Raw genomic sequence first — 26,380 nt, forward strand, 5'->3', positions numbered from 1 at the left:
ATTTGGCTAAAATTGTCGTTAACACTGTCTAGTGATTTTTATATATCGCCAGCATTCTTAGGACGCTATAACACACAGGCTTATATGGAGTAGCCTATCTATCGAAATGTTTCACTATCGTCTAGTGCCTGCTTAGGTGAGTAATAAACAATGAATTTTAGCAGGGTGTAGATACCTTCATTTATTTAGTTGTTCACTTGAAAAACAATGCATAATATCAGCAGAAATCCTGTGTTTATCTTCAAATTTTGAAATTAAGATTTCACACGCATCAAACGATAATAGTATAACAAGCACGCACATAATAAATAGACATAGCTTCAAATAAGTCACCTGATTCTGACATCAAAAAGACTCACTTGGTCCACATTATGTCTGCCAACATTCTAGTTTTAGCCACTCGCCAGAAAAAAAGAAACCAACTTATGCGACATCGTGGTCATGTTAACTCGTGCATAAAAATTACGTAAGCTCTACACACCTGACGGCACACCGTATTTCCAAGTTACTTACTTATCTCTTGCTCAGCGCTCAAATTTCAGCACACGCTCTGGTCACATTCTGTTTACTTCACCTCTTTTTCCATACTCGGCTGGGTTTGATGTTTTTTCTTTTACTTCTTGAAGCTTATTTCCATGTTTTATTGCCACCTTCTTCACTGCGTGCTTCATGTTCTCTTTGTCCTGGCACATACTCAGCGGTACATGCCCATTGTGTATGGTTGGCTAAGAATGTTCACATGCCTGGTGTCACATGCCCAGTTGCACATGTCCAGTTGCCTGGGTTCCCTGTTCCGAAATAGTCCATTCGGTGGGCCTTAGTTGGCGTGAAAGACGTTAGGTACGAACGAATATGCCGAAACTGCGTGAAGTTCCCAGAGAATGATAATCACATTAGATGTTCCCGCCGAATCCATCTACGATAATACGATTGTCTGAGTAATTGGTGCAGCACAGGTTGTTTATTCAACTTCGTTTACAGTCGATCGAGCGGAGCGGGACAGTGTGTCCGTTTGGTTTTGCCGCTTTTGCAACCAAGCGACCTGGGCATCTTCGCAAAACCTTCTGAACCACCACGCGTGAGCAGCGCTTGCGCCTAGATATTGTGACAGCAGACGATAGCGCTGCTCTTCCGCTCTGCCGTCTCAAGTACTCCAGACTCCCTCTCAACTGCGTACAAAAAAGAAGGCTGCCGAGCCACTAAGGGTAAGTGCTCTTACCATGCAGCACGTTCGGGTTCATTCCTCATGGGGGCTATATTTGCCTAATTGTTTTTACGCGACCATCATATCGAGACCACATACAGAGAGCAAAGTAGGGTACGGCAACCAAAATGCTCTCGTATTAAAAAAAATCCGAAAGAATTCATTTTATTATGAATGTCGACGTTAATTCGATTATGATTGAAGCAACGTAGCGACGCGCCATCATGGCACCACCTTAAGGCGTCCTGTACGAAGCCTCTATGCCGCCGGGCATATTTCGCGCTTCCCACTGAAAACGAGGCGCGGCGCCGCAAAATTCGCGCGCGGCGCTTGCAAGGACACATTGTTTATATCACGAGTGCCGTGCAGGTCAAGAAAAGAAGAAGCGCATGGTAGAGCATGAGAGGAGAATGGGGATGTTAACTACTAGCAGGGCCTTGCACCTCGAGCCAGTATAATTAAAATATGCTTTAACTTATCGACGGGATAGCAAGCGTCTGCTGCTACTAGTACGCTATCTTCCACAAGTTTGTTGCTGAGGGCTTGGCTATCCTGACGGTCGATGCACCATCGAAAATGACAGTAGCTAAGCTACCGAACGTTGCAATCGCTCTCTTCTCCGGAGCAGTGTGGAGATAGACCGAATTATGGCATCAGTTCGCTCAAATTGTTCGCAACAATGGAAGTCAGACCACCACGAGTAATTTTAGTTATTTGCGACTGTTTCTTCAAGGAAACGTGGTTTCAACAGTAGCAGGTCTTCCCACAGAAAAAAAGGAAAAAGATTTTCGCAAGACACCATAAGCATGCCGATGAAACGCTTCGAGGACAAGACGCCACTGGAACAGGAATACTTCCCAAGGTTGTACCTTCGGAGCCCAATTTATTCATTTTGTGACGCAAGAGCACTCCCCCAACTGTACGACTATTTGCTCGTCAACGTCTTAGGCCTGCAGCACCTGGAGGTAAAAAAAGACGCTGTTTTTATTGATACTCTTTTACATCCTTCTCCTGGAATTACCACGAGACATCGAACTTCTATATTATCGTACCTGCGCCACACACCATGCAACGCTGCCTCTTCTAATCGACTAGGTGGTGTACTCAAGCTCTTTTCTGTCGAAATGGAGAACCTGGAGACGGGTTATTACATGGGGAGCAGCACACGAGACAATGGTGGTCGGCATGCGTCAAGCCATCCATATCGCCATCGCAAATGGAAAGCTATTTTATCTGTTCTCCACACTAACTTCTAAAATTCTCAAATATCTAAGGAGATTTGTCGGTTCTTAACGAAACGGCAGCACATGACAGAAGCCTGACCTGCTGATACGTCCTTGACGCAGAAGCGAGTGCTATTTAACGATAAATGATGATTCCGATGTAGAATCAAAGGCCACCGGACGCACGACTGCAAACGCAGCATCTCTTGCTTGAGGTGCCAAGGTCATCACATCTAAGGCATGTGTGACAGACTGAGGATTGCTCGCAACTCGCTTCACAATGTCAGGAACGACAGTGCAAGAATGAGCGTGCGCGCGTCTGTAAGCGAACGGCGATATAATAACGAAAATCCAGCGCTTTTATCGTCCTTCATACATTCAGAGCTTGGGCAACCAATGCCAACGCCTGTCGCTACGTAAGAGGCATCTTCGACGGTAGCAGCCAATGCACCTTTCTTACCGAAGATCTGTGAAGACACCTGGGCCGCTATTTTGTAGCGATGCCTTATGCCTTATTCTATGCTATTCTTATCATCCATCACACACGGCCGCCTGATCCCGTTGATAATGTGGGCAGACCGTCGCTCTGACCACTGGCCAAGCGCGAAAAGCCTGAAAAAGCATAGCATCGGAAAAGGCATCGCTACAAAATACCGGCCCTTTGACTAAAAGGCATAGCTCGATTCAACAAGCCCTCAACGGATTCGCCAGCACTTCAGACCAGGCGACCGAAAGACGAAGAATAGGGGAGGGGCGCAGTCGAAGCCAATTGTCTGACGCGAAAGTTGCGCTGAGCCCCATCGAGGTACCGCACGCACCAAGGCACCGAAAAAACTAAAATGACGGCGTCCTTCGTCACTATGTTAAAAAAACTGGGAAGGGGCGTAACTGATGAACTGGTGCAGGCACCTGTCATCACGCGATGTGGTATCAGCGTGCACATCGGCTTTGACCAAATGTGGAAAATATTGCCAGGCGATGTTTGAAGCATTGAAGACGAGAAATCGCGGACTGCGAGGGTTTCTAAGCTGGGATAAACCTTTCAAGCACGAGTTGCCGGCTTGACTTCCTATCCAGCAACAACACGGATGACGATTTGCATGCTAAAAACCCAGGCAATCGAATGGCACGAGTCGCTAATGTCTTTCTGAGAACTTCAATACCTCGGAATATGACATGTGGTTGACCGAACCAATGAAGCAAGCAAAGGTGTGAAAGATTATGACTGCAACATCGCACATTGCAACGGAAGATATCCAGCAGCGTGGCCTTAAAGGAACAATTAAGAGCATTCCGACAACAGACAAATTGCAGTTACAAGGATTCAAAAGCTCATAAATAGCCTTGCGAGACAGAAAGGGCTCTTGTAGATTTACGACGATACCATACGGAGGTTCGCCGAAATTGTTGATGATTTCTCAACAGGCGAATGCAAGCTTTTCACATACAGCATAAATAACTTAACCGAGGAGAAGCATTAGTCCCGAAATCTCGGGTAGCTTTCGGCGCGTCCTCGCATGCCAAGGGAAGCAGGTCTCTCAACGTGTGCCTTGAAAAGGGAGACAGCTTATACCAGGACCTTGGAATATTACATCAGCATTTGAAGACACTATATAGCGTTAGTCGCCGATTTGAAAAAAAAAAAAACGTTCTTGCAGGTTATCTGTACGGAAGCAAGACAGTGACGCCTTCCGGTTCTTCTTGTGGTTTACTATAGGCAGCCTAATTGACAGTTTCGAGAATGGAGGATGACACGTGTCCATTTTGTAGCTACGTGCCGCCCATTGCTGCTCACAGGGACCACCCTTAAGATTGTTAAGCAAGTACCCAATGCCGTGGCACAAACAGCGAATTCACTGGCCGAGTCATATAAGAGTACGCGCAGCTTATACGCGCTACGGAAGCGACCTTTGTCATTTTGGTGTGCTCATGCTTTTTAATGGAACAGTATAGAGCAAAGCAGTACTTTGTATCTCGACCATTAATTCCTGAGAGCACGCCGACTCCGTATATCTTGCTTATAAAATGAGCTCACAAACGTCATATCGGTTGCAAAGACCACATTTCAAAAATGACTGTAATCGCAGCGTCCATCATTTCCGTTTCTTAATCGTCTTATAGGGTTCCTATTTACACCCATGTGATGTCGCTGCTAGTTTTAATGAAAAATTGCACACTAAGCTTCACAGCTAAACTACGATTCTACGACTCTCGAGGTACATTCTACTCAATTGGAATGGTTCACATCTTTCTTTCTGCAGGCTGATCACTGTCTGTCGACGCATTCTTTTATTTCAATGATTTTCTTTGTCCCCGCCCTGTTTTTGGTTTTTTATCAAGCATCAGAGTTTTCTTGAATCATTTATCCACCCATAATGACAGCATGTTCTCCAAAGCTGTTAAATCCTTCCCTCCAACATATTTTTCTACCACGTCACGAAGAAAGCTGAGAACACAAAAAAGGAAAACGAAAGTGGACTGGTTTATGATAATCATCGATTCAGGGCCATGTCCATGTCTGGTGTTAGCTCGGAATCATTTAATTGATTTCGGAGATTGCATTATTCAGTTATCTTGTGTCAAAGAGAAACCTTGTTATAGAAAGCTCAAGATGTTTCTACATTTACTTCAGAATAAACGACCGCCACTCCAATGTTACTGAATGCCGTTGTTATTATCGTTGTCACCATCATTATTGTAATCACTATCATAATCCTCATCGTCGTCACTGTAGCGCGGAGGCATCTCCCAGCAATCTCAGCTTAGCCTCTTCTTGCGTCAGCTAGCTCCAAACATACTTGCAAATTTCCTGATTTCATCACACCAGCTAATTCTCTGCCGTCCTCGGCTGTGCTTCCCATTCCTTGGTTCCCCACCTGGGGCCCTATAACGTAAAAAATATTCCTATATGTTTTTATTCCAATCTCCTGACGTCAACTTTGCGTAACCACCGACGCAAGCATTATGCGGGGACCCGCCCGGTTGTCTGAAGAGACAAATCAAACGCTCTCCTCAATCATAGGAGGTCACATTTGTCTGCTTTAAAAAAAAAAAAACGAATAACATTGCCTACACTGAGCAGCTTGTCTTATACAATTGGCTGACAAAAGGCGAGGAGCACGGTCAAGTGGAGAGGGATTCGACGGGTCCGAGCCAGTGCACTGAAAATCAATAATCGGCTGAAGAAGGTGGTGCTGGCGTGTGTGATTGGTCCGTTTTCCCTTACTTAGCTTGTGGTGGCTGGTCGAAAATCGTGGCGGCATGCAACGGAAGATTAAGAATGCTGCTAAAACGGATCCTCAGCAAAGACGAGTTGGAATATCGAGGTCGTAAACGTGCCGAAAGTGCTCGAAAACGTTACACGGCCACGCAAAAGGCTTCATTGGGCGCTAAACGCATTCTTTCCGGTGGGTGCGACTAGCCAGTACCTGAGCGAACGGCATCAGCCATATCTGATTTCTTTCCGAACGGGACAGCCTGCGACTATTCAGAAAAATAAAATCAGGTTTGTTCGGCATTTTACTGCATGTTTAAAGCGTACACATCACTTTGACGCAGTGAGTTTTCGCTGTTACGTGACGTCGCGTGACAGGCAGGTGAAGCGGGTGCAGCCCTAAAATTTTTGACCAGTAGACCAAGTTTAATGGCGAAAAGGCGGCGAGTAAGAAATACCTATTTTCCTTTTGCTCGGTCCAATCGTGCATAATCAGTGTGCACACGTCGAATCAGTTGCGGAGCTATCGCGGTTTTCGAGACGTCGCGTGACAGACTGGTGAAGTGGGCGTGGCACAAAAAAGTTTCTGACCAATCACGGAGGGTCGATTGCAGAATTGGAAAAGAAAAATTTGGAATAGCTTTACGTTATAGGCGCCCCTGTACCTGCAATATACCGTGGTTTATACGTCTTACGCATTACCCGGCCTGACCGATTCCATTCGTTCCTGTTAATGTCAAGTGGAATATTGCCTACTGCCGTTTCTTTAGAACTTGAACTTGGCCTATCTTGTAGTTATAGCATGAAATGTTTGCGCTACAAAAAGGCGAGGATAGCGAAGAAAACATGGACGATCCATTTTCAGTGTTCTCAGCTGTATTGGATTAGTTCTCTAGAAGTCTTTATTTCTGTCTTTTTTTGCCTTCGCAGAGAGAGCCACATATATATGAGTAGCAAGGCTACCTCTAGAAAGCACGCGTGTTTCCGAAGCCGAACCAAAAAGCACATTCGATCCCGGTGTTGACTCTCTGAGAAGTCCCCAGTAGCTGCACACCATGAAGAGGTCCGACTTCATTTTTAATGGTGACGTTATCAACCTTTTTCGCACTTACTGGTCGGGCTGAAACCATGCCTCGCCTTTGCAGTACTGTGCAAGGGATCAGGAAAAAAAGATATTGTGAGTACTCCGACACGTGGCAGACAAGTATGAGTTTGTTATTAATGATAGGAATCAAGCTTGCACGAAAGCCTCTTCCGTGTAACCAAGTTGGTCATATATATTAAATATTTATTAGCTATGAAGGAAGCCAGTGGAGATATAATGAAAACAGTGAGTGGGTTCCTTGTAACCGCGCGAACTCTATTTCCATTTGAGCTGTGTTCGCTCTGCGACAGCGGAAATGAAAGTGGTTCGCAGGAAACAGAACGCGAACGGCGGTCATCAGGTTTCACTCTGGAAATTGACAGCCGTCGAAAAACACCTGCGTTGGAAGAAATTGTGGACCATGTTCAGCCACTACCTTTATCTCCCGCCGCGAAGTTCTAGAGGGAGACTTCCTCGCAAGGTCTGATCGAAAAAAGGAGGGAAAAAAAGAAATAAAAGAGACGTGTTATATATGTGACGAGGTTCCGAGCTCGGAAACAAAGAAAAAAAAAGAGCTTCAAGAAAGAGGGCTGAAAAATAAGACCACATTGAGAAACAAACATCGGGGTCATCCAATCTGGGGCACGTTCAGGCTCAACGGAAATTCTCACCATTTCGAGAACGCTTGGGGATAATCAAGTTTAGTGCCAGCGTAGGACGCGTTTTACTCAACTTCGCGAAGGATTTGCTCGGACGGACTCTAATAAAAAGCACCGCGATAGCACGCTCGTGTCTTGTCCGTTCGAGATTTCTCGGTGAAGCTCCACTTCCCATAATTCATTTTCTGCCATGTAGCGACAGACTTTACGAGATCCTTCTCTCGTTTTCCTTGTTCAACGGTTGGCTGTCCCAATTTTGTCGAAGTTGCGCCTATGTTTGTTTCATTGTACGGATGCACCCCCTCCCTTCTTTATTTTCTTGTCCTAATGACTTTACTGTATTCTGTTCTCGGAGAACCTTTTTAATGATATTTGGCTCCACTGGTAACCTACACAAGCTCAAATGCAGGTTGCTGCAGGACCATGTTTTGTCTTTAAACGAATGCTCTGCTGTATCAACTAGAACTCTTGTTTAGTTACGTTAAGAACTACATAAATGGTAATTTAATAGTGAGCAATCGTCCTTCATTCCTTTTATTCAATTTTTCCTAATGCTACGTTTTGCGTCCTTTAGTTTTCATCTTCTTTCGCAACCAATATATTGAGAGATCGAAGCCTGACTATTCACTGATCTCTGTCCTAACCCCTGTACCATTTGATCGTATAAACTGTTGCAATAATAAGTACGAGCGAGCGAGATGAATTTTTGCTTGTTTAAAAGTGCTTCCTAAAAGACTTACTTTGATGCTTCTTGAATGATATTCTCCGTATGAGAAATATTACATCGAGGGAAAAAGGCATACAGTGTATTTTGTTTAATACGTAAAAGCTTTGCTTTGCTTTGCGAACCTCGACGGGTTTTCGTGACCGTGGCTGCTTTGTGGCTGTTCTCTATCCGAATAGGACAACCAATCACAGCGGAGGACGCATGCGACATCGCCGCTGGCTTTCTTGCACAACCGCAAGGTGACGCTTTCCTTCTTAACTCTAAGGGAAGCTTATTAAATTTCGAAGCGAGATCGGGATGCCTTAGAACACGCACCTATAAAGCGAGATATAAGAAGGAAGACGAAGCATGTGCTTGCTGCGGTGACGCTAGGCAGACGATGGAGCATGTTTTATTAGAATGTGAAGACATCTGCCCAGCGGTCGGTTCAGGCATTACTGGCCGCCTTGAAGCCCTCGGGCTCAGCGAGAGCAGGGGTAAAGTAAACGTGTCCGCATAGAGATTAGTAAGAGGTGATTGGAAGATTGGTGGAAGAAACGTAGAGAAGTGACAAAAAACTGAGATGTACAAAAGCAATGTTCGCAATAGGGGCTCAGAAAATGTAGTTGTGGGAGTTTAAAGTGTTTTTCCCCCTTTTTTTCTTCTTTAACCTAGGTAGAACATTAGGCGGTATAATATGAAGAGCTTGGTGGCGCAACCAATGTGCCCCATTCGAAAGGGGACGCTCATGTCATCCATCCATCCATCCATCCATCCATCCATCCATCCATCCATCCATCCATCCATCCATCCATCCATCCATCCATCCATCCATCCATCCATCCATCCATCCATCCATCCATCCATCCATCCATCCATCCATCCATCCATCCATCCATCCATCCATCCATCCATCCATCCATCCATCCATCCATCCATCCATCCATCCATCCATCCATCCATCCATCCATCCATCCATCCATCCATCCATCCATCCATCCATCCATCCATCCATCCATCCATCCATCCATCCATCCATCCATCCATCCATCCATCCATCCATCCATCCATCCATCCATCCATCCATCCATCCATCCATCCATCCATCCATCCATCCATCCATCCATCCATCCATCCATCCATCCATCCATCCATCCATCCATCCATCCATCCATCCATCCATCCATCCATCCATCCATCCATCCATCCATCCATCCATCCATCCATCCATCCATCCATCCATCCATCCATCCATCCATCCATCCATCCATCCATCCATCCATCCATCCATCCATCCATCCATCCATCCATCCATCCATCCATCCATCCATCCATCCATCCATCCATCCATCCATCCATCCATCCATCCATCCATCCATCCATCCATCCATCCATCCATCCATCCATCCATCCATCCATCCATCCATCCATCCATCCATCCATCCATCCATCCATCCATCCATCCATCCATCCATCCATCCATCCATCCATCCATCCATCCATCCATCCATCCATCCATCCATCCATCCATCCATCCATCCATCCATCCATCCATCCATCCATCCATCCATCCATCCATCCATCCATCCATCCATCCATCCATCCATCCATCCATCCATCCATCCATCCATCCATCCATCCATCCATCCATCCATCCATCCATCCATCCATCCATCCATCCATCCATCCATCCATCCATCCATCCATCCATCCATCCATCCATCCATCCATCCATCCATCCATCCATCCATCCATCCATCCATCCATCCATCCATCCATCCATCCATCCATCCATCCATCCATCCATCCATCCATCCATCCATCCATCCATCCATCCATCCATCCATCCATCCATCCATCCATCCATCCATCCATCCATCCATCCATCCATCCATCCATCCATCCATCCATCCATCCATCCATCCATCCATCCATCCATCCATCCATCCATCCATCCATCCATCCATCCATCCATCCATCCATCCATCCATCCATCCATCCATCCATCCATCCATCCATCCATCCATCCATCCATCCATCCATCCATCATCCATCCATCCATCCATCCATCCATCCATCCATCCATCCATCCATCCATCCATCCATCCATCCATCCATCCATCCATCCATCCATCCATCCATCCATCCATCCATCCATCCATCCATCCATCCATCCATCCATCCATCCATCCATCCATCCATCCATCCATCCATCCATCCATCCATCCATCCATCCATCCATCCATCCATCCATCCATCCATCCATCCATCCATCCATCCATCCATCCATCCATCCATCCATCCATCCATCCATCCATCCATCCATCCATCCATCCATCCATCCATCCATCCATCCATCCATCCATCCATCCATCCATCCATCCATCCATCCATCCATCCATCCATCCATCCATCCATCCATCCATCCATCCATCCATCCATCCATCCATCCATCCATCCATCCATCCATCCATCCATCCATCCATCCATCCATCCATCCATCCATCCATCCATCCATCCATCCATCCATCCATCCATCCATCCATCCATCCATCCATCCATCCATCCATCCATCCATCCATCCATCCATCCATCCATCCATCCATCCATCCATCCATCCATCCATCCATCCATCCATCCATCCATCCATCCATCCATCCATCCATCCATCCATCCATCCATCCATCCATCCATCCATCCATCCATCCATCCATCCATCCATCCATCCATCCATCCATCCATCCATCCATCCATCCATCCATCCATCCATCCATCCATCCATCCATCCATCCATCCATCCATCCATCCATCCATCCATCCATCCATCCATCCATCCATCCATCCATCCATCCATCCATCCATCCATCCATCCATCCATCCATCCATCCATCCATCCATCCATCCATCCATCCATCCATCCATCCATCCATCCATCCATCCATCCATCCATCCATCCATCCATCCATCCATCCATCCATCCATCCATCCATCCATCCATCCATCCATCCATCCATCCATCCATCCATCCATCCATCCATCCATCCATCCATCCATCCATCCATCCATCCATCCATCCATCCATCCATCCATCCATCCATCCATCCATCCATCCATCCATCCATCCATCCATCCATCCATCCATCCATCCATCCATCCATCCATCCATCCATCCATCCATCCATCCATCCATCCATCCATCCATCCATCCATCCATCCATCCATCCATCCATCCATCCATCCATCCATCCATCCATCCATCCATCCATCCATCCATCCATCCATCCATCCATCCATCCATCCATCCATCCATCCATCCATCCATCCATCCATCCATCCATCCATCCATCCATCCATCCATCCATCCATCCATCCATCCATCCATCCATCCATCCATCCATCCATCCATCCATCCATCCATCCATCCATCCATCCATCCATCCATCCATCCATCCATTTCCAGAGACTTTGCACGCGGGCGGAATCTCGTGTCGTTGTGGCACGCAACAAAGAGTGTATTTGGCCTGCAATTTACTCAAAAACAAAAGATAACGTGAGAAACTACCGTGCCCACATAAGAGTGTGGAATATCAACTTACCATTCCGCATATTGGCTTAAAGTGCCTTGCACGTGAAGCGGCGGCTACGTCTTTAGTGGTAGAACACCTCGACAGTGTGTATGACAGACATTTCCAATTGTAAACCGAATACTCTGTTGATACAGAGGATGAAGCTAGCGCAGCGGATACCAATTTTTAATGATACCAAATAGTGATAACAAATTTTAATCTCACATGGGCTGCAAGACTCGACCACGTCGTGTTTTCGACGACATGTGAAAGTGTCACCAGTGGAACAGCCTTGCGGAAACGGAACTCTTATCAGGCTCAACCTGTAGTTCTTTTTGAGAAAGCAAGGCTGCGCTGCAGTTATTACTGCAACTATTACTACAACTATTAGTGCATTCAGTGTGCATTAAACGCTGTTGAAAAATTACAAAAAGTGGATTCGCATCGTGTTCCTGGGGGTACCTTCCCATATCGACATATGGATCAGCTTTGCGGAAACGGAACTCTTGTCAGGCTGAACCTGTAGTTCTCTTTTGAGACAGCGAGGCTGCGCTGTAAGTATTACTGCAAAACTAGCAGTACAACTATTAGTACTTTAAGTGTGCATTAAACGGTGTTAAAGAATTACGAAAAATGGATTCACATCGTGTTCCTGGGGGTACCTTCCCATATCGACATATGGGTCAGCTTTGCGGTAACGGAACTCCTATCAGGCTCAACCTGTAGTTCTCTTTTGAGACAGCAAGGCTGCGCTGCAACTATTGCTGAAACTATTCCTACAACTATTAGTGCATTCAGCGTTCATTAGACGCTGTCAAGGAATTACAAAAAATGGATTAGATTCGTGTTCCTGGGGGTACCTTCCACTATCGACATAGCAGGCAACGAAGTCGCTGACAGCCTGACGTGCAAGGCGCTGCAATTCAAGCGAACAAAGAAGGTTCCCTGGATGCAAAAAGAGACGCGAAGGCCATCTTAAGCCATTTTTTTTCTTTGTAGTTTCTATCGCATCAGTCTTGTGTGATTAACTGACCTAATAGAACTGATGCTACCCTTTCGTATCGCATCCGCTCAGGGCAAGCATAAACTCCAGCTTGGCGTTGCAATAGAAGACGTGGCCCACCATCGTCGTGTGTGCATTGTCAAGCACTTGGTGGCATGGAACATCACATACTGAAGTGTCCTCCATTTGAAGCAGAACCTTAAATAGCAATAGATGAACTCAAGCAAAAGACGGCGCCACACTCAAATGCAAGTGATAAGTTGTGCCCGTTAGGACATTGGATATTTAGAAAGGAGGTGCTTCTGCCAATCCCAATGTTTCTCGGTGATACAAGGTTGGGAATTGAATGGCGAGCCGCATGGGTGGGTTGTAGTGGTTCGGAAAACGTGCTACGTATCGCACTGCGTGTCAACATGTGTTTGACACATGGTGCTGTTAGTTGTACTGCGAAGTATTTCAAACCATATCGCGGTTCATAGGTGGCGTTCAGGCTGACCAAGTGTGCGCAACTTTTGCAAGGCTAGGTCCACCTGCAGCAAGCAACATCCCTTCGCTCCTTGACGAACCTCTTTCTTGACTACATAGGTCACTGTAGATGTCAAACTAGCTATGTGTCACTGTCCAATCGAATTTTTCACCGACTTGGAGGACCGGGTATGCGCCATATTGTCTCAGCTAGTTGTCAATGAACATCTTCGACGCCAACTTCAGTCACTGGGTATGTACCAGTTGGTGTGAGCGATCTATACTGTAAAAAAACAATCACTTAATTTTGTCTGCTGCTCGGCGAAATCGAATTGCTGTCACAAGGGTTCCTTAAGGACACCAATCCGATGCTTTAGCGAGCTGCGCCACAAATGTATGGCAAACGGGCACGTGCCGATTTTCAATGAACGTATTTTACGTCAATGTTTAAGCGAGCTGCGCCATGTATGCGCTGGGCATGTTCCTCTCTTCAGGTAACAACTGGGTGTGCGGCAAGCTAAGGAACAATCCTCAGCGCTTTCACGCACCGGCGTGCCAAGCATATGGAAGCTAGGCGCAGACTTCATGGGGGCGCTGCTTCTGAATGGCGCCGACTGTTCCTAAGGAAGCGCCAAAGAGGAGTCTAGCTGCAGTACAAGACTCAGACCCTAACTCTTTCCGATAGTATAAATACGTTATGTCGCTATATTGATCCAATGCTAAACGCAATACCATCGACATTTATCGTGAGATGGGTTCTGTCAGATTTTAATACAAAGCAGATGACTTTAGCTTAATTTCCGTGTTTATGCCTTCAGCTTGCATGAGCCCAAATTCTACGCGATTCAAAAGAAAAGTAACCTGTTTTTTCTAGCACAGAAAGAAGCTTGATCCATGTTTTACCTGAGTATTGTTTTATTTCCCGAACTGTGTGATATCACAATTAAATTCTGCGGCACGCGCTTCGACATATGTTGTCAATACTGTGGTTACAACTACACTATCTTTGTACGAATCCAATATTACGATTCGGCCCTTGATTCACCTGAAACCAGTCATGAAATTTTGACTTGTGTTGAAGAGCCGTGAGGAACAGAAGCGGGGCTTCAGATTCAGTGAACTAGCTCAATTGCCCCCGATATCTATACACTCATTTAAGCAGCTGATCTGCCTTATTTACATGCTTTCCTCTAAGTGTGAAGATAAAATTTCTTGCAGTAGGTCTTGGTAAGTTAATTTGCTGCTACGCTTGCGAACGTGCGCCAGCGCAATGCATTTACTTATGCTTTCATTCATTCGAAGTGGTATTTTTTAAAGAATAAAAACAATATTTGTAAGCACAAAGCGAAGTCTGTGATTACCACTACGGCGTGAAGCGTAGTGCAAATTTTACTTTATGAGGCAAAGCCTCATAAAGTGAAATTTGTCAGCTTACATGTAGGTTTTCAGTAATAAATTGAGTTCCGTAAGGCGATTTCGGATGCTGCTTTCTTAACTTCGAAATCCGTTACATGTTGCCAATTGTTCTGTAATGTCGCTAAAACGTCTCCTGTCGCTAAAAAGCAAAAAAAGTTGTCACTACTACTGGCAACAAATGTCAGCACTGGATAAGCTGTATTTACCTAAAGGACACAATAAGGTTGTGTCGAGGAATAGCCAAACTTATTCCTTTGTTACAAAGGCATGCTTTAAATGTTTTACCGTGGGTGGGGAGAAAAGCTCAAGCGTCATTCTGAATATGCATTTTACAAGTGGCACACACGAGTACAACGTCATGTCATTGTAGTATTCGGAAAATAATCACATATCTTAAGAGAACCTTACTGACCACAATTTCAGGGAGGTGGTCCATCCGGAAACGTCTGTCAGCGACAAACGCCAAAGAACTCGTTCGGATGGCTCCTTTTGGAGGAATGCGTGTCATTCGTTCTCCATTTGAAGGTGTGGCTGTTGACCTAGTCGGTCCTATTTCACCGAGATATGAGAAGAGAAATCGCTACCTACTGCCAATGGTCGATTTTGTAACTCGATGCCTTGATGCTGTTGCCTTGCCTGCCTTCAACACTGAACATGCTGTGGAAGCACTTGTAGAGATTGTTTCCCGTGATGATCTTCAAACAAGTATGGTCACTGACCGAGGAAGGAGCTTCACGACACAGTTCGTGCAAGAAGTTGGTCGTCTCGTTTCTATCAAGTTGCTAAGAACGATGCCTCACCATGAAATGGCGAATGGGCTCGTGCAAAGGTACAACGGGACTTTGAAATTCATGACTGAGCAAATGTGCCAAGAGTAGCCAGGTTTTTGATACTGCTAATTAGCACATTTGTTGTTCACCTATCGTGGCGTCCCACAAGCGAGTTTCAGTTTCTCGCTATTCGAGTTCATTTACGAATGAAAGGTTCGTGGTCCTTTCACAGTTAATCGTGCGTTCCAGACAATTGATGAACTCGGCGATGATGTACGGACTACATAGAGATACCTCACGGATCTGCGGATCAGACTTGATGATACATAATTGTTAGCTCATGCTGAACGTAAGGAAGTCCATCTAAAACAAATCTTTTAATACGGCAAAAAAATATTCAGTCCGCAACTTGAAAGTTGGTGACGAAGTATGGATTGTTCAATAAATTAACATGAGCCATGCTTGATCTTCTAATGTCTTCAAACATGAAATGATAAAACAATACGTAGAATAAGAACCCGAATTTATGCATGAAGTTGCCGTCGCCACTACGGGCAAAACGCATTATTTGAATTTATGAGGTGCTGAAAGGGATGAAGATAGCAACAACACCGTATTCTCTTCTGTACTCTCAAGGGCACAATCTCACAAATTTGTAAAGTTATCAGTCGATATTTCTGCATTAGAAAACGTAAAAATCCTGACGTTGTGCGAGAGATTCGATGACAATATTTCAGACCATCCAGCAAAAGCAGATGCTGTTAAATGCCTATTGATGTCAAAACAGGCCGTTCTTGTCAAAAACTGCCAGATGCTCTTTGCATTGAGTAAGTTCTCTTGGCACCGATACTTCATTTGTATCGCTATGGTAAACCATTTGTCATTCAGTGTGTAGCGACCATCCGTCACTTCGTTGTACCCGCCATGGGTGTCTGCGGAATTCTAGTTTGCCTCGCCATAGGTGTCATTTCCCCTGCTCTGTCTTGGAAGGAAAGTTGCGGCCCGAGTAGGGCGCCACGACTGCCTCTCGGCAAGCCCGCTTTTACTTTTGAATAAAGCCAATCGATTCTCCGCTCTCAAGCTGTCAAAACGTGTATTTCTTGCCTCCGTCAACCCTCCTAACAAGTGCTACTGGGAGCAGACTTCCTCAGCCATTTCAAACTAGATGTGAGTGTTCGCGGTCGGTACCTAAAGGATAACGTCACATCCGTTGATGTACTTTGCCTGCAGTCCAACCTTACCTCATTTGGCATCGGCACGTTTTGGCCGGTCTCAACGTACGGCAAGATAGTTGCTGAGTACCCGCCACTCACGAAGCTCTGAAACGATGCGCTGCCCATGAAACACAAGGTGACGCATCATATTACCCCTACCGGCCCACCTGTCGCCGACCGGCTACGGAGGCTCGCTGGACGAAGGTAGGAAGTTGCCCGCCGTGTCCGCCATATCCGCCATATCTCCGGAACCTAAAATCAGACAGCTGACGCAGAGTCGCGGATCGACACTGTGCCTACTGGCTCTGTGGATTTCCAAGCTCTGGCCTTCGCCCAGCAAAACGACTCCTAGCTACGCCAATTGCAGGAAAAAGGCTCGTCACTCAAGCTTGCGGAATGTGCCGCTTCCCTACACAACATTGGTCACGTGGGACACATCGCAGGCAGCTCCTCGTCCAATTGTGCCCCATCAGTTTCGGCAGCCAATATTCGGTTCACTGCACGGGCTAAGCCATCCCAGCATCAAAGTAACACTGGCTTATCACGGACTGCTTCGTCTGGGCAGGGATCAGCGAATATGTTCGAAGCTGGGCAAGAAGCTGTCAAGCCTGTCAAGCCAGGAAAGTGATCCGGCACACGCGTTCAGCGGTGCAGCCATTTCGACCACCAGGGTGCCATGTTGACAATGTGCATTTAGACTTGGTGGGGCCTCTACCGCCCGGCGAAGGTTTTGGGTACCTGCTCCCGTGCGTCGACCGACACTCAAGGTGGCTTGAGACGACGCCTCTAGAAGAGACCACGGCTGGAACAGGGGCAGAAGCATCTATAGCTACATTGGTGCCACCGTACAGTTTCCCTTTGCGCATAACTGCTGGCTCAAGCCGGCAATTCCAATTTTTTCTGACCTGGCGAGACTGCTCGGCGCACGCCTTCATAACCCCACGGCTTACCACCCACAGAGTATACGGCATGGTCGAGCATCTCCACCGACAAGTACTGGGTGGAAAGGCTGCCTCTAGTGCTACTGCGCCTGTGAACAACAGTCAAGGATCACTTTGGAGTCGAAGCAATCGAGATGCCCTAATGGGTCAGCGATCCGCGCTCCAGGCCAGTTTTACGGCACCCAGCAAGGCACTCCGCCAGCGGCCGCGCAGCACTTGGAGAGGCTACATCCGTGGCTCGACCAGCTTCGACCTACACTCCCCCGTGTCGCCGACGGGCAGCCTGTGTTTAATTCCGCGACAATGGATGCAACCAGGCACGTCTTTCGGCAGTGAGACTGTATCAAGCCACCATTGACTCCTTCCTTTGAAAGCCCTTTCTTGCGGTTTCGCGTTCAGAGAGAATCTTGAAGATTGACGTTCGCGACAAAGAAGGGACAGTGTATTGCAAATAGGTGAAACCAGCCAATCTTGAACATTAACACTTCATTCCTTCTCCATTCACGCTTAAGCGTCTGGCATTCAAGGGGACGAGCCTTTGTAGCGACCATCCGTCACTTCGTTCTTCCCGCCATGGGCCTCAGATCCACATGCTCCAGAAATTCACTTTTCCTCGCCGTGGGGGTCATTGTCCCATGCGTCTGTCTTGGAAGGAAAGTGGCTGCCCAGTTGGGGCGCCACCACGGCCACTCGGCCAATCTCTTTTACTTTTGAATAAAACCTGTCGACTCTACGTTCTAAACTTTTCAAGACGTGTAAAGCGGGAGACACATGGTCCGATTCGGTGTCCGATCCGGTAGCCGACGCGCCGGAACGGCCGCCGGAATCGAGGTGTTTTGCCGTGCCGAAGCGCCGGATCGGACGTCCGGCGTGCGACAAACCGGGCAGATTTTCATCGTCCGACGCGTACGACAACCGCACCGTTGTCTGGCCGCAGCCAGTGAGAGCGCGGCTGGCATGTGACGTGCTCTGGCGTTCCGTCCTCGTAGGCGGGGCTGGCTATCCGGTTTCTCGCAGTCTTTTTTTTCCTTGCATGCTGCAGTTTGTTTCCGACACGAAATAGTTACCAGTTAATAAGGTAGGCAACCGAAAATGCATCACGAGCGAGAAAGCGGTTCTAAATACTGGCTTCATTCATCAAAAAACTGACGGGAAGTGGCTGCGTGCGTAGGAACACCTATGCACATTTCATATTGCCGCAATGTGAACCTCAATGCTGTATACCTTCCAAGAAAGTGTCCACTGCGTAAAGGGGGATCATTTTTAGGATTCATTCAATTTGTAGAAATAGCATGTTGCAGGTAACATAATTCTAGGTCTTGAGCTAGATTATTCCAAAAGGCAGACATTACTTGCACGAGAAATCAAAACACATATTCAACTAATGAAAAAAATTCCACTAACCATATATTCAATTACTTTGCGGCAGAAATTGCAATTTATGAAGTAGCCAATGAGTTTGCAAGACGTATCCACTTGAAATAAAGTTCCAGACGACACAAGTTTCGTGATATTATTTCCCATAGTGTGGAACAACATACATGGGCGTTCCAGTCAATTTTATGCTTCAGTGTCTAAAAGAGTGTGTTGTTAAAAAGGTGGAAGATTGCATTTTTTTCCCGCAAGTCTAATGGCGCACATATCAAAACTGGGATCATTCTTAAAATTCATTCCAAATGGTAACGCATTGCGTAATCACAGGCTACTATTCCTAAAGTGAAATATGTGCCGGAAACTAACTAATAAAACGGAGAATTAGTGGAATTTTGTTAATTAGTTCAATTTGTACTTCGATTTTATGCGCAACTAATGTACGCCTCTCTCTTATGCTACATTATGTCTATTGTGTGATGTGTAACAGGCTATTTTTAACAATTCTATCAAACTTAGGAAATGATACTCCAGTATATAGAAATGTGTAGTGTTATGTGTTTAGTAACAACTTTTGTTTCTTTTCATGCTACTGCAGAAGTCACGGCACTTTCTGTGACAAAATATGCCCGGTCCTGTCAATGTTTTCAATTCCTTGCTAATGGTGCAGTCTTGCCATGCCATACGGATCGTGCAACATCACCTATAACACAAACGTAATGAAATTTACAATTTGTAATTTTCACAATGAAAGATTTACACGCCTTGACGTACACTGAACGAGGTCATCTCCGACACAGTGAAATTACCTGAAAGTCATCCGTTTTTGCTCTCCCGTGTAGGCTGCTCCATTATGCGTGGCATGTGGGCGAGATCTCTAAAGGGCAAGCACACTTAAGGGTTAAGAGGAGGGAATCCGAGGCCACACGAGAAGTGAGCCAAGTTTTAGAACTGCAGCGGCGCGGCAGTTTAATGGCCGGCACGTTGCTGCATGATGCGGCCACGCAGACTGCTTCGCGTCTTTCTTGATGGCCTGGAGCCGCTCTCAATTGACTTAGAAACAACTTTCATCTCGTTTGAGAGCGTAACGACCATTGAATAATTGCTGATATGACCTGGCTTGCATTTTTCAACGCTGCGTTGCAACTATGTTGTTTACTACGGCACGCGTACAGCGCTAGTTTTAGATGTTTCGATTCCTAGTTGCCTTAAAGCGGAATGCGTGATCACTCAGTAGATGTCGCGAGACAGGAATAGGTTCCATGTTAGTCGCTACGAGGGGCCATTGCCCGCACGAAAAAAGCCTGACCTTTACGCGAGCAGTATTCATCGAGATGCTAATACACTTCGACGCAAGTCCCCTGCCGTACAAAAGCAAACGTACAAAGCAACTTCCTACGCCAAGAGGTGCAGCTGTCTAATTTTGTTCTTACGGCATCAGATGTCTCTTCTTATTTGGTTCCCACATGTATACTATATAGGGGTCGTTCTTATTTTATTTGTAAGTGGTGCATGAGCAAAATTTAAACAACGCAACGTGAATATGCGTTGAATATTTGCGCATTGTGATCGTTCGGCTTCAACATGTAAGCGAGATTCAGCAAATAAAGTGGAAGAATAGCGCCTTCAGAACTTCTGATAAAGAAAGGCGGACGGAAAATCTATGTGTTTCCGTTAATAAATTTCACCTGCGCTTCTTTCCGAATTGCCAAGAAAATGTTTCGACATTCACCTAGGGGCCACAATGTCCAGTGTTCTACTTATTGTCGAATAAGTACTGCCGTCAGCATAACATACATATTTAGGTTCGGCAAGTACTATGCTTCTCACCGTAATACTTTTTCTTCTTGGGCCAGGGCGAGACCCTCCCTGCCACTCCCCTTCGCCACCCCCTGCGAACGCTGAGAATTGTTCCCCCGTTCGCAACACAATCAGTAGCATATACTCAATAACCCAAGTTGGTGAAACGTTCATTCAGGAGTCGCACATCGCATGTGCATTCATTGCACAACTAAAAAGAAGAAACATTCGCGTGAAATGCGTTCATTGAAAAGCTGCAAATACTCAGTGCACTGGTGGAGCAGCCTGAAAATGCGTGGGGCTGATGTCCTTAAGGAACCTTTCTGACATGGATTTTATTCCGCTCAGCACAAATTTAAGGGATCTATCGAGTAAATGTAGAGGGGCACATTACCAGTGACACATATAATAGTTGACCAAGTTGGCGCCAGAAGGGCTCATTTAAGAGTCGCCCACGCCTACTGGCCCATATGCAGAGAACGAAGTTGGCATCAAAGAGGTTCGTTGAAGTCTAGCACAGACCGAATGAGAGAGAGAGAGAGAGAGAAAGAAACGTTTATTGTACGAAACAGTGTCCCTAGCGAGGACGGGGATCACCCTAAGGTGGGAAGGCTCCTTAGTCCAGGAACCCTCTGGCTTCGACTGCCCTCTTGGCCCTGGCGACGAGTTGTCGTTGGTCTTCCAGGTCCCCGAGGGTTAGCTTGGCCTCCCACGTTTCGAATAGGTCGTTTGATTCTATTGCTCGTTTTGCGTGCTTCTCTAGTTGCATTTCGCTGCCTTCCTGCCACGGGCATTCCAGGATCAAGTGTGCCAGAGTGTCGGGTACGTTGCAGAGTGCGCAGAGGTATCCGTAGAGCGTCGGGTAGAGGCGATGCATTATCATTCCGTGCGTGTACGTATTACTTTGCAGGCGTCTGAGGATCAGGCTTTCTTCTCTGTCGAGTTTAGGGTGCGGTGGAGGGTACACTCGACGCTCGAGCCTGTAATGTTGCAATATGGCCGAATAGTTGGTGGGTACGGCCTCCGTCTCTTCTGTCGCGGGTCCGAGAGCGCGTGGGGAGAGGGGAGCCCGGCTGACGTGCTCGCGGGCAGCGGCGTGGGCCGCTTCGTTCCCCTGTAGTCCCTCGTGTCCGGGTACCCACGTTACGGAGGTGTACGGGAGCGGAGTGCCTCGTCGTTTTAGTATCTTGAGTGCATCGGCCGAGATGCGGCCCCTCAAGAAGTTTCTGCAGGCGGCCTGAGAGTCAGTGAATATAACCACTGAGTCTGTGCATGTAGTGGTGGCGAGGGCGATGGCCGCTTCTTCAGCCGTTTCCGGGTTGCGTGCCTTGACGGTTGCCGATGCTAGCTCGGAGCCTTGGTAGTCTACCACGCTGAGAGCGTACGCGTTTCGATGCGGATACTTGGCCGCGTCGGTGTAGCGGGCATTCGGGTCATGCTTGAAACTTCGTTGGATGGCGTTGGCTCTAGCCTGTCTTCTACTCTTGTGATATATAGGATGCATGTTGCGCGGGACACGTGCGATGCATATGCACTCTCGAACGTCCGGTGGTATTCGCTCTTTCTTGTCCGTGTCTGCGACATACGTCTCGCTGTAGTTCAGGTGTCGCAGTACTGATCTCCCTGTGGGCGTGAGCTTGAGGCGTTCTAGCTGGCTGTTCTTGTGCGCTTCGGCGAGCTCTTGCCACGTGTTGTGGACGCCCATCTTAAGGAGACGTGATGTAGAGGCCATGGCGGGTAGTCCCAGGGCGACTTTGATTGCCTTCCTTATCATGATGTTGAGCTTTTCTATTTCACCGTTCTTTAAAGCCAGGTACGGCGTGCCGTATGTGATGCGGCTGGTGAGCAGTGCTTGTATTATGCTTAGAGTGTCTTGCTCCTTGAGCCCGCTTCTTTGGTTTGAGATCCTCTTGACAAGGTGCGTGAGTTGCGAAAGGGTGCGTTCTAGTCTCGGTAGGCTTGCAGCTCCCGATCCGTCTTTGTGGATGTGGAGTCCAAGTATTCGTATGGTGTCGACTCTCGGGATTGTTGTCCCGTTGAGTGTGATGGTAGGGTCGGGCTCTTCGTTGTTAGGTGGTCGGCCTCGTTCTTGCTTTCAGGACGAGGTGCTCAGACTTCTCTGGGGCGCAGCGGAGACCGCAGTCGCGGAGATAGCTTTCGATGGTGTCGACGGCTTCTTGTAAGCTACTTTCTTGCCTTCCAATGTTCGTAGCTCTGGTCCAGAGCGTGACGTCATCAGCATACATCGCGTGACGCAGATCTGGTATGGTCTCGAGGAGTGGGGGTAGCTTGATCATAGCTACGTTAAAGAGTAGCGGTGAAATGACCGACCCCTGCGGGGTGCCTCTGTTTGGAAGTAGGAAGCTTTCACTGCGGATGTTGCAGATTCCGACTGTTGCCGTGCGGTCCATCAGAAAGTTTCTGACGTATGCGTAGGTCCTAGCGCCGCAGCCGGTGTCTTCGAGATTGGTGAGGATGGCGTCGTGGCTAACGTTATCAAAGGCTCCCTTGACGTCTACTGCCACTATGGAGTATTTGCTTCGATTGTTTAAGTGATCTAGAAGGCCTTCCTTTAGTTGTAAGAGAACGTCCTGCGTTGAGAGGTGCTGCCTGAAGCCGAACATGGTGTCTGGTAGGTGACCGTTGTCTTCCAGGTACTGGGTAATGCGATCGTGAACCATATGTTCGAAAAGCTTTCCCGCGCACGAGGGGAGGGAAATTGGGCGTAGGTTCTCCAAGCTGAGAGGTTTGTTGGGCTTGGGGATCATGGTAATGTCCGAGTGTTTCCATACAGCAGGCAGTTCTCCTTTCTCCCAGCACTCATTGTAGTAACGGAGGAGAGCCTCGGTGGCCTGCGGCGGTAGGTTGCGTAGGTGTTTGTTAATGATCCGGTCTTTACCAGGGCTAGTATTTCTGGTCAGCTTGGATAGGGCTACGTGGATTTCGGCCTGCGTGAAGGGTCGGTCGAGTTCTGTATTCGGTTTTCCAGAGTATTCTTTGCTGCGAGTTGACGCGGTAGAGGGTGCGTCTCCGCATAGTTTCTTTTGTAGTTCTCGCAGGAGGTGTTCTTCTGATCCGGCGTGGTTGTGGATAAGACTGTGAAGATGTTGCTTCTGTTTCGTTTTGGTGGGTTCAGTGGCCAGGAGTGCGCGTAGGAGGTGCCAGGTCCTCTTCGTGCTCAGAGTCCCCTGTAGCTTGTCACAGAAAGCGTGCCAGTTCTGCCTGGCAAGGTGGTCCGCATAGTCTTGAGCCTGCTTGGTCAGGAGAGCAATACGTGTTTTTAGCTTTCTGTTAAGCTTTTGTCGCTTCCATCTCTTCAGGAGGCCACGTCTTGCCTCCCAGAGATGGAGGAGGTGCGTGTCGACCGCGGGTGTATCGGCATCGAGTTGTATGATCTTGGTGTAACGTTCTGCTGTGTCTAATACATTTTTGAGCCACTCGTCAATGTCAGTTATGCTTGCTCCGGAATCTAGATTGTCCCTAAAGGATTTCCATTCAGTTAACCGTGCAGTTCCGGTCTTGTTCTGTTTACGGGTGTGTGCTACATCTAATTGGAGGATATGGTGATCGCTACCTAAGGTTTCCTGGAGTCGACTCCACTCTGCCCAGGGGACGTCAGCAGTAAAGGTTAGATCGGGGTTGGTGTCCCTCGAGACGCTGTTTCCAATTCTTGTGGTCTGGAGAGGATCATTCCAGAGGGTGAGTCTGTGTTGCTGGGCAGCATCATGCACTCTAGCACCCTTCTTTGTGGTGGTATGATAGCCCCATGCCGTGTGCGAGGCGTTGAAGTCTCCCACTATGACGAGTTGGTGTCCACTCGTGGATTTCCTGATTTTTCGCACAAAGTGATCGAAGTCCGGTAGCTGGTCGCGAGGCGGGCTGTACACGCTGGCCACGAATAGGCTTTTATGCGTCTTTCGTTCCGGTAAAACCTCGATTAAGGTGTGTTCGGTCTGGGTGTCCTCTACGTCATGTTTTTGGGCTGTGAAAGTTTTCTTCACCAGTATGGCAGTTCGTCGGGTTTGTGCATATGTGGCGTATCCTTTCAGTCGGACGTTCTGCGTGTTGGTTTCCTGTAGTGCTATGACGTCGGGTTGATTCAGCTTGACGAATTCTTGTAGATTGGCGTGTCGAGGGCGGTATGATCGACAGTTCCATTGCCATATGCGTATAGTTGAATGCTGGTTCTTTGCCTTGTGGTTAGGGGTCGCCATCGTCGTAAGATTCGAATTCGCGTCGGCGATCGCGAGTGGGCGAGACCGAGTGAGAGTCGCTGTGGCTGTTCGCCCGTGCCTTCTTCCGAGTCGTGGGGCGCGAATTGTCGAGCTGTGCTTTAGTGATGTAGTTGTTCTTTACATGCGCGATAAAATTGCTGAGCTGTGGTGCGATCCCATCAATTTTGGCGTTTAACGTGGCGATCTTGTTTTCGAAGGTAGCGGCTGTTTTTCGACAGCTGATTGGACAGCTTTTTCCATTGTGGCGTGAATGTTCTTCATAAAGGCTTCTTGAAATATCAGGCACCTTGCATCTACTATGGCTTCAACGTCGGCCTTGGTCAACGTCGTTCCCGACTGTCTGTTTATGTTTTCGAGCTCCTGGCATTTTTGATGCAGCTTGTCTGGGAGTTCTTGTTGCTCTTTGCATTTTTGAAGCAGTTTGTCGGTGAGCTCTTGCTGTTTCTGTTGACTGCGGAGTAGCTTGTCTATGAGGTCTTGCTGGCTTTGTAATTGGCTGTGCTGATTCTGCAGTTTGCTCTGTTGGTTCTGCTGCTTGTTTGCTGGGACCCGAATGACTGCCGCTTCGGCCGATGCATCCAAGCTGCTCGTACCAGCCGAGTCGCTCGAGCCGTTTACCGCATCGGCGTAGCTCGCGCGTTTGACTGAGCGGGAGCGAGAGCGGGAACGTGAGCGCGAAGCACTTCGCAGTATTGGCTTGGAGCTGCTGCGCCTGGGCGAGCTGCCCGCACTGACACTGCTCGAACTGGTGGCCGAGGTGCCCAGCTCCGGGAACTCTTCACTGCTGGAGCTCCAGCGGTTGTCTCTTTCTTGTAGTCTGTTAAGGCGCTGTTGCCGTATATTGTAGGGTGGAGGGCTTGGCTTCAGTTTCTTCTTGCACTCTGTACTTGCAGTTTCGTGCGCTTCTCCGCAGAGCTTGCAGGTCGGTTTGCAGTCATGGTCTTGTGGTTGTCCAGTCTTGCCGCACTTGTAGCAAAAATCTGGGATGGGTTTCGGACAGACGTCTTGGCGGTGTCCCGTGTTGCCACAGGTGCGGCAGTACTGCACTGACTTGCGATATGGTCTGCAGCGGAAGTCTACGCTCTGGAAGATGATGTAGTAGGGAACGTGCGGTCCTTCGAAGAAGACGATTGCCGCGGTCGACTGACCCATCATTCGGGCGTGAAGTACGGTGTATCGTGCCGGTGCTCGGATTCCTGCCATAAGTTCTGCGGTGCTTGTTCCTGGTATGAGGCCATTGATGACGCCTCGGGATACGTCGTCAGGGGTTCGTATGTTGCCTTTGACGTTGTGGTAAGTGCCTCCGAGCTGTATTCTGTTGATCCTGACCAGCATCTTGGCGTCTTCCTTGTCGGCCGTGCTTGCGATGATTAAATTTTCGATTCTCTGTACTTGTACGCGTACTTTATCATTGAAGTCCTGCTGCGATAGTCCACTCGCTCTACCGATGGCGTGCATGACTGCGACGGTATGCCATTTGGCGAGGTCGAGACCTGCTTGCGGGCGGTA

This window comes from Dermacentor variabilis, chromosome 6 (assembly GCF_050947875.1).
Source record: "Dermacentor variabilis isolate Ectoservices chromosome 6, ASM5094787v1, whole genome shotgun sequence".
Classification (NCBI taxonomy): domain Eukaryota; kingdom Metazoa; phylum Arthropoda; class Arachnida; order Ixodida; family Ixodidae; genus Dermacentor; species Dermacentor variabilis.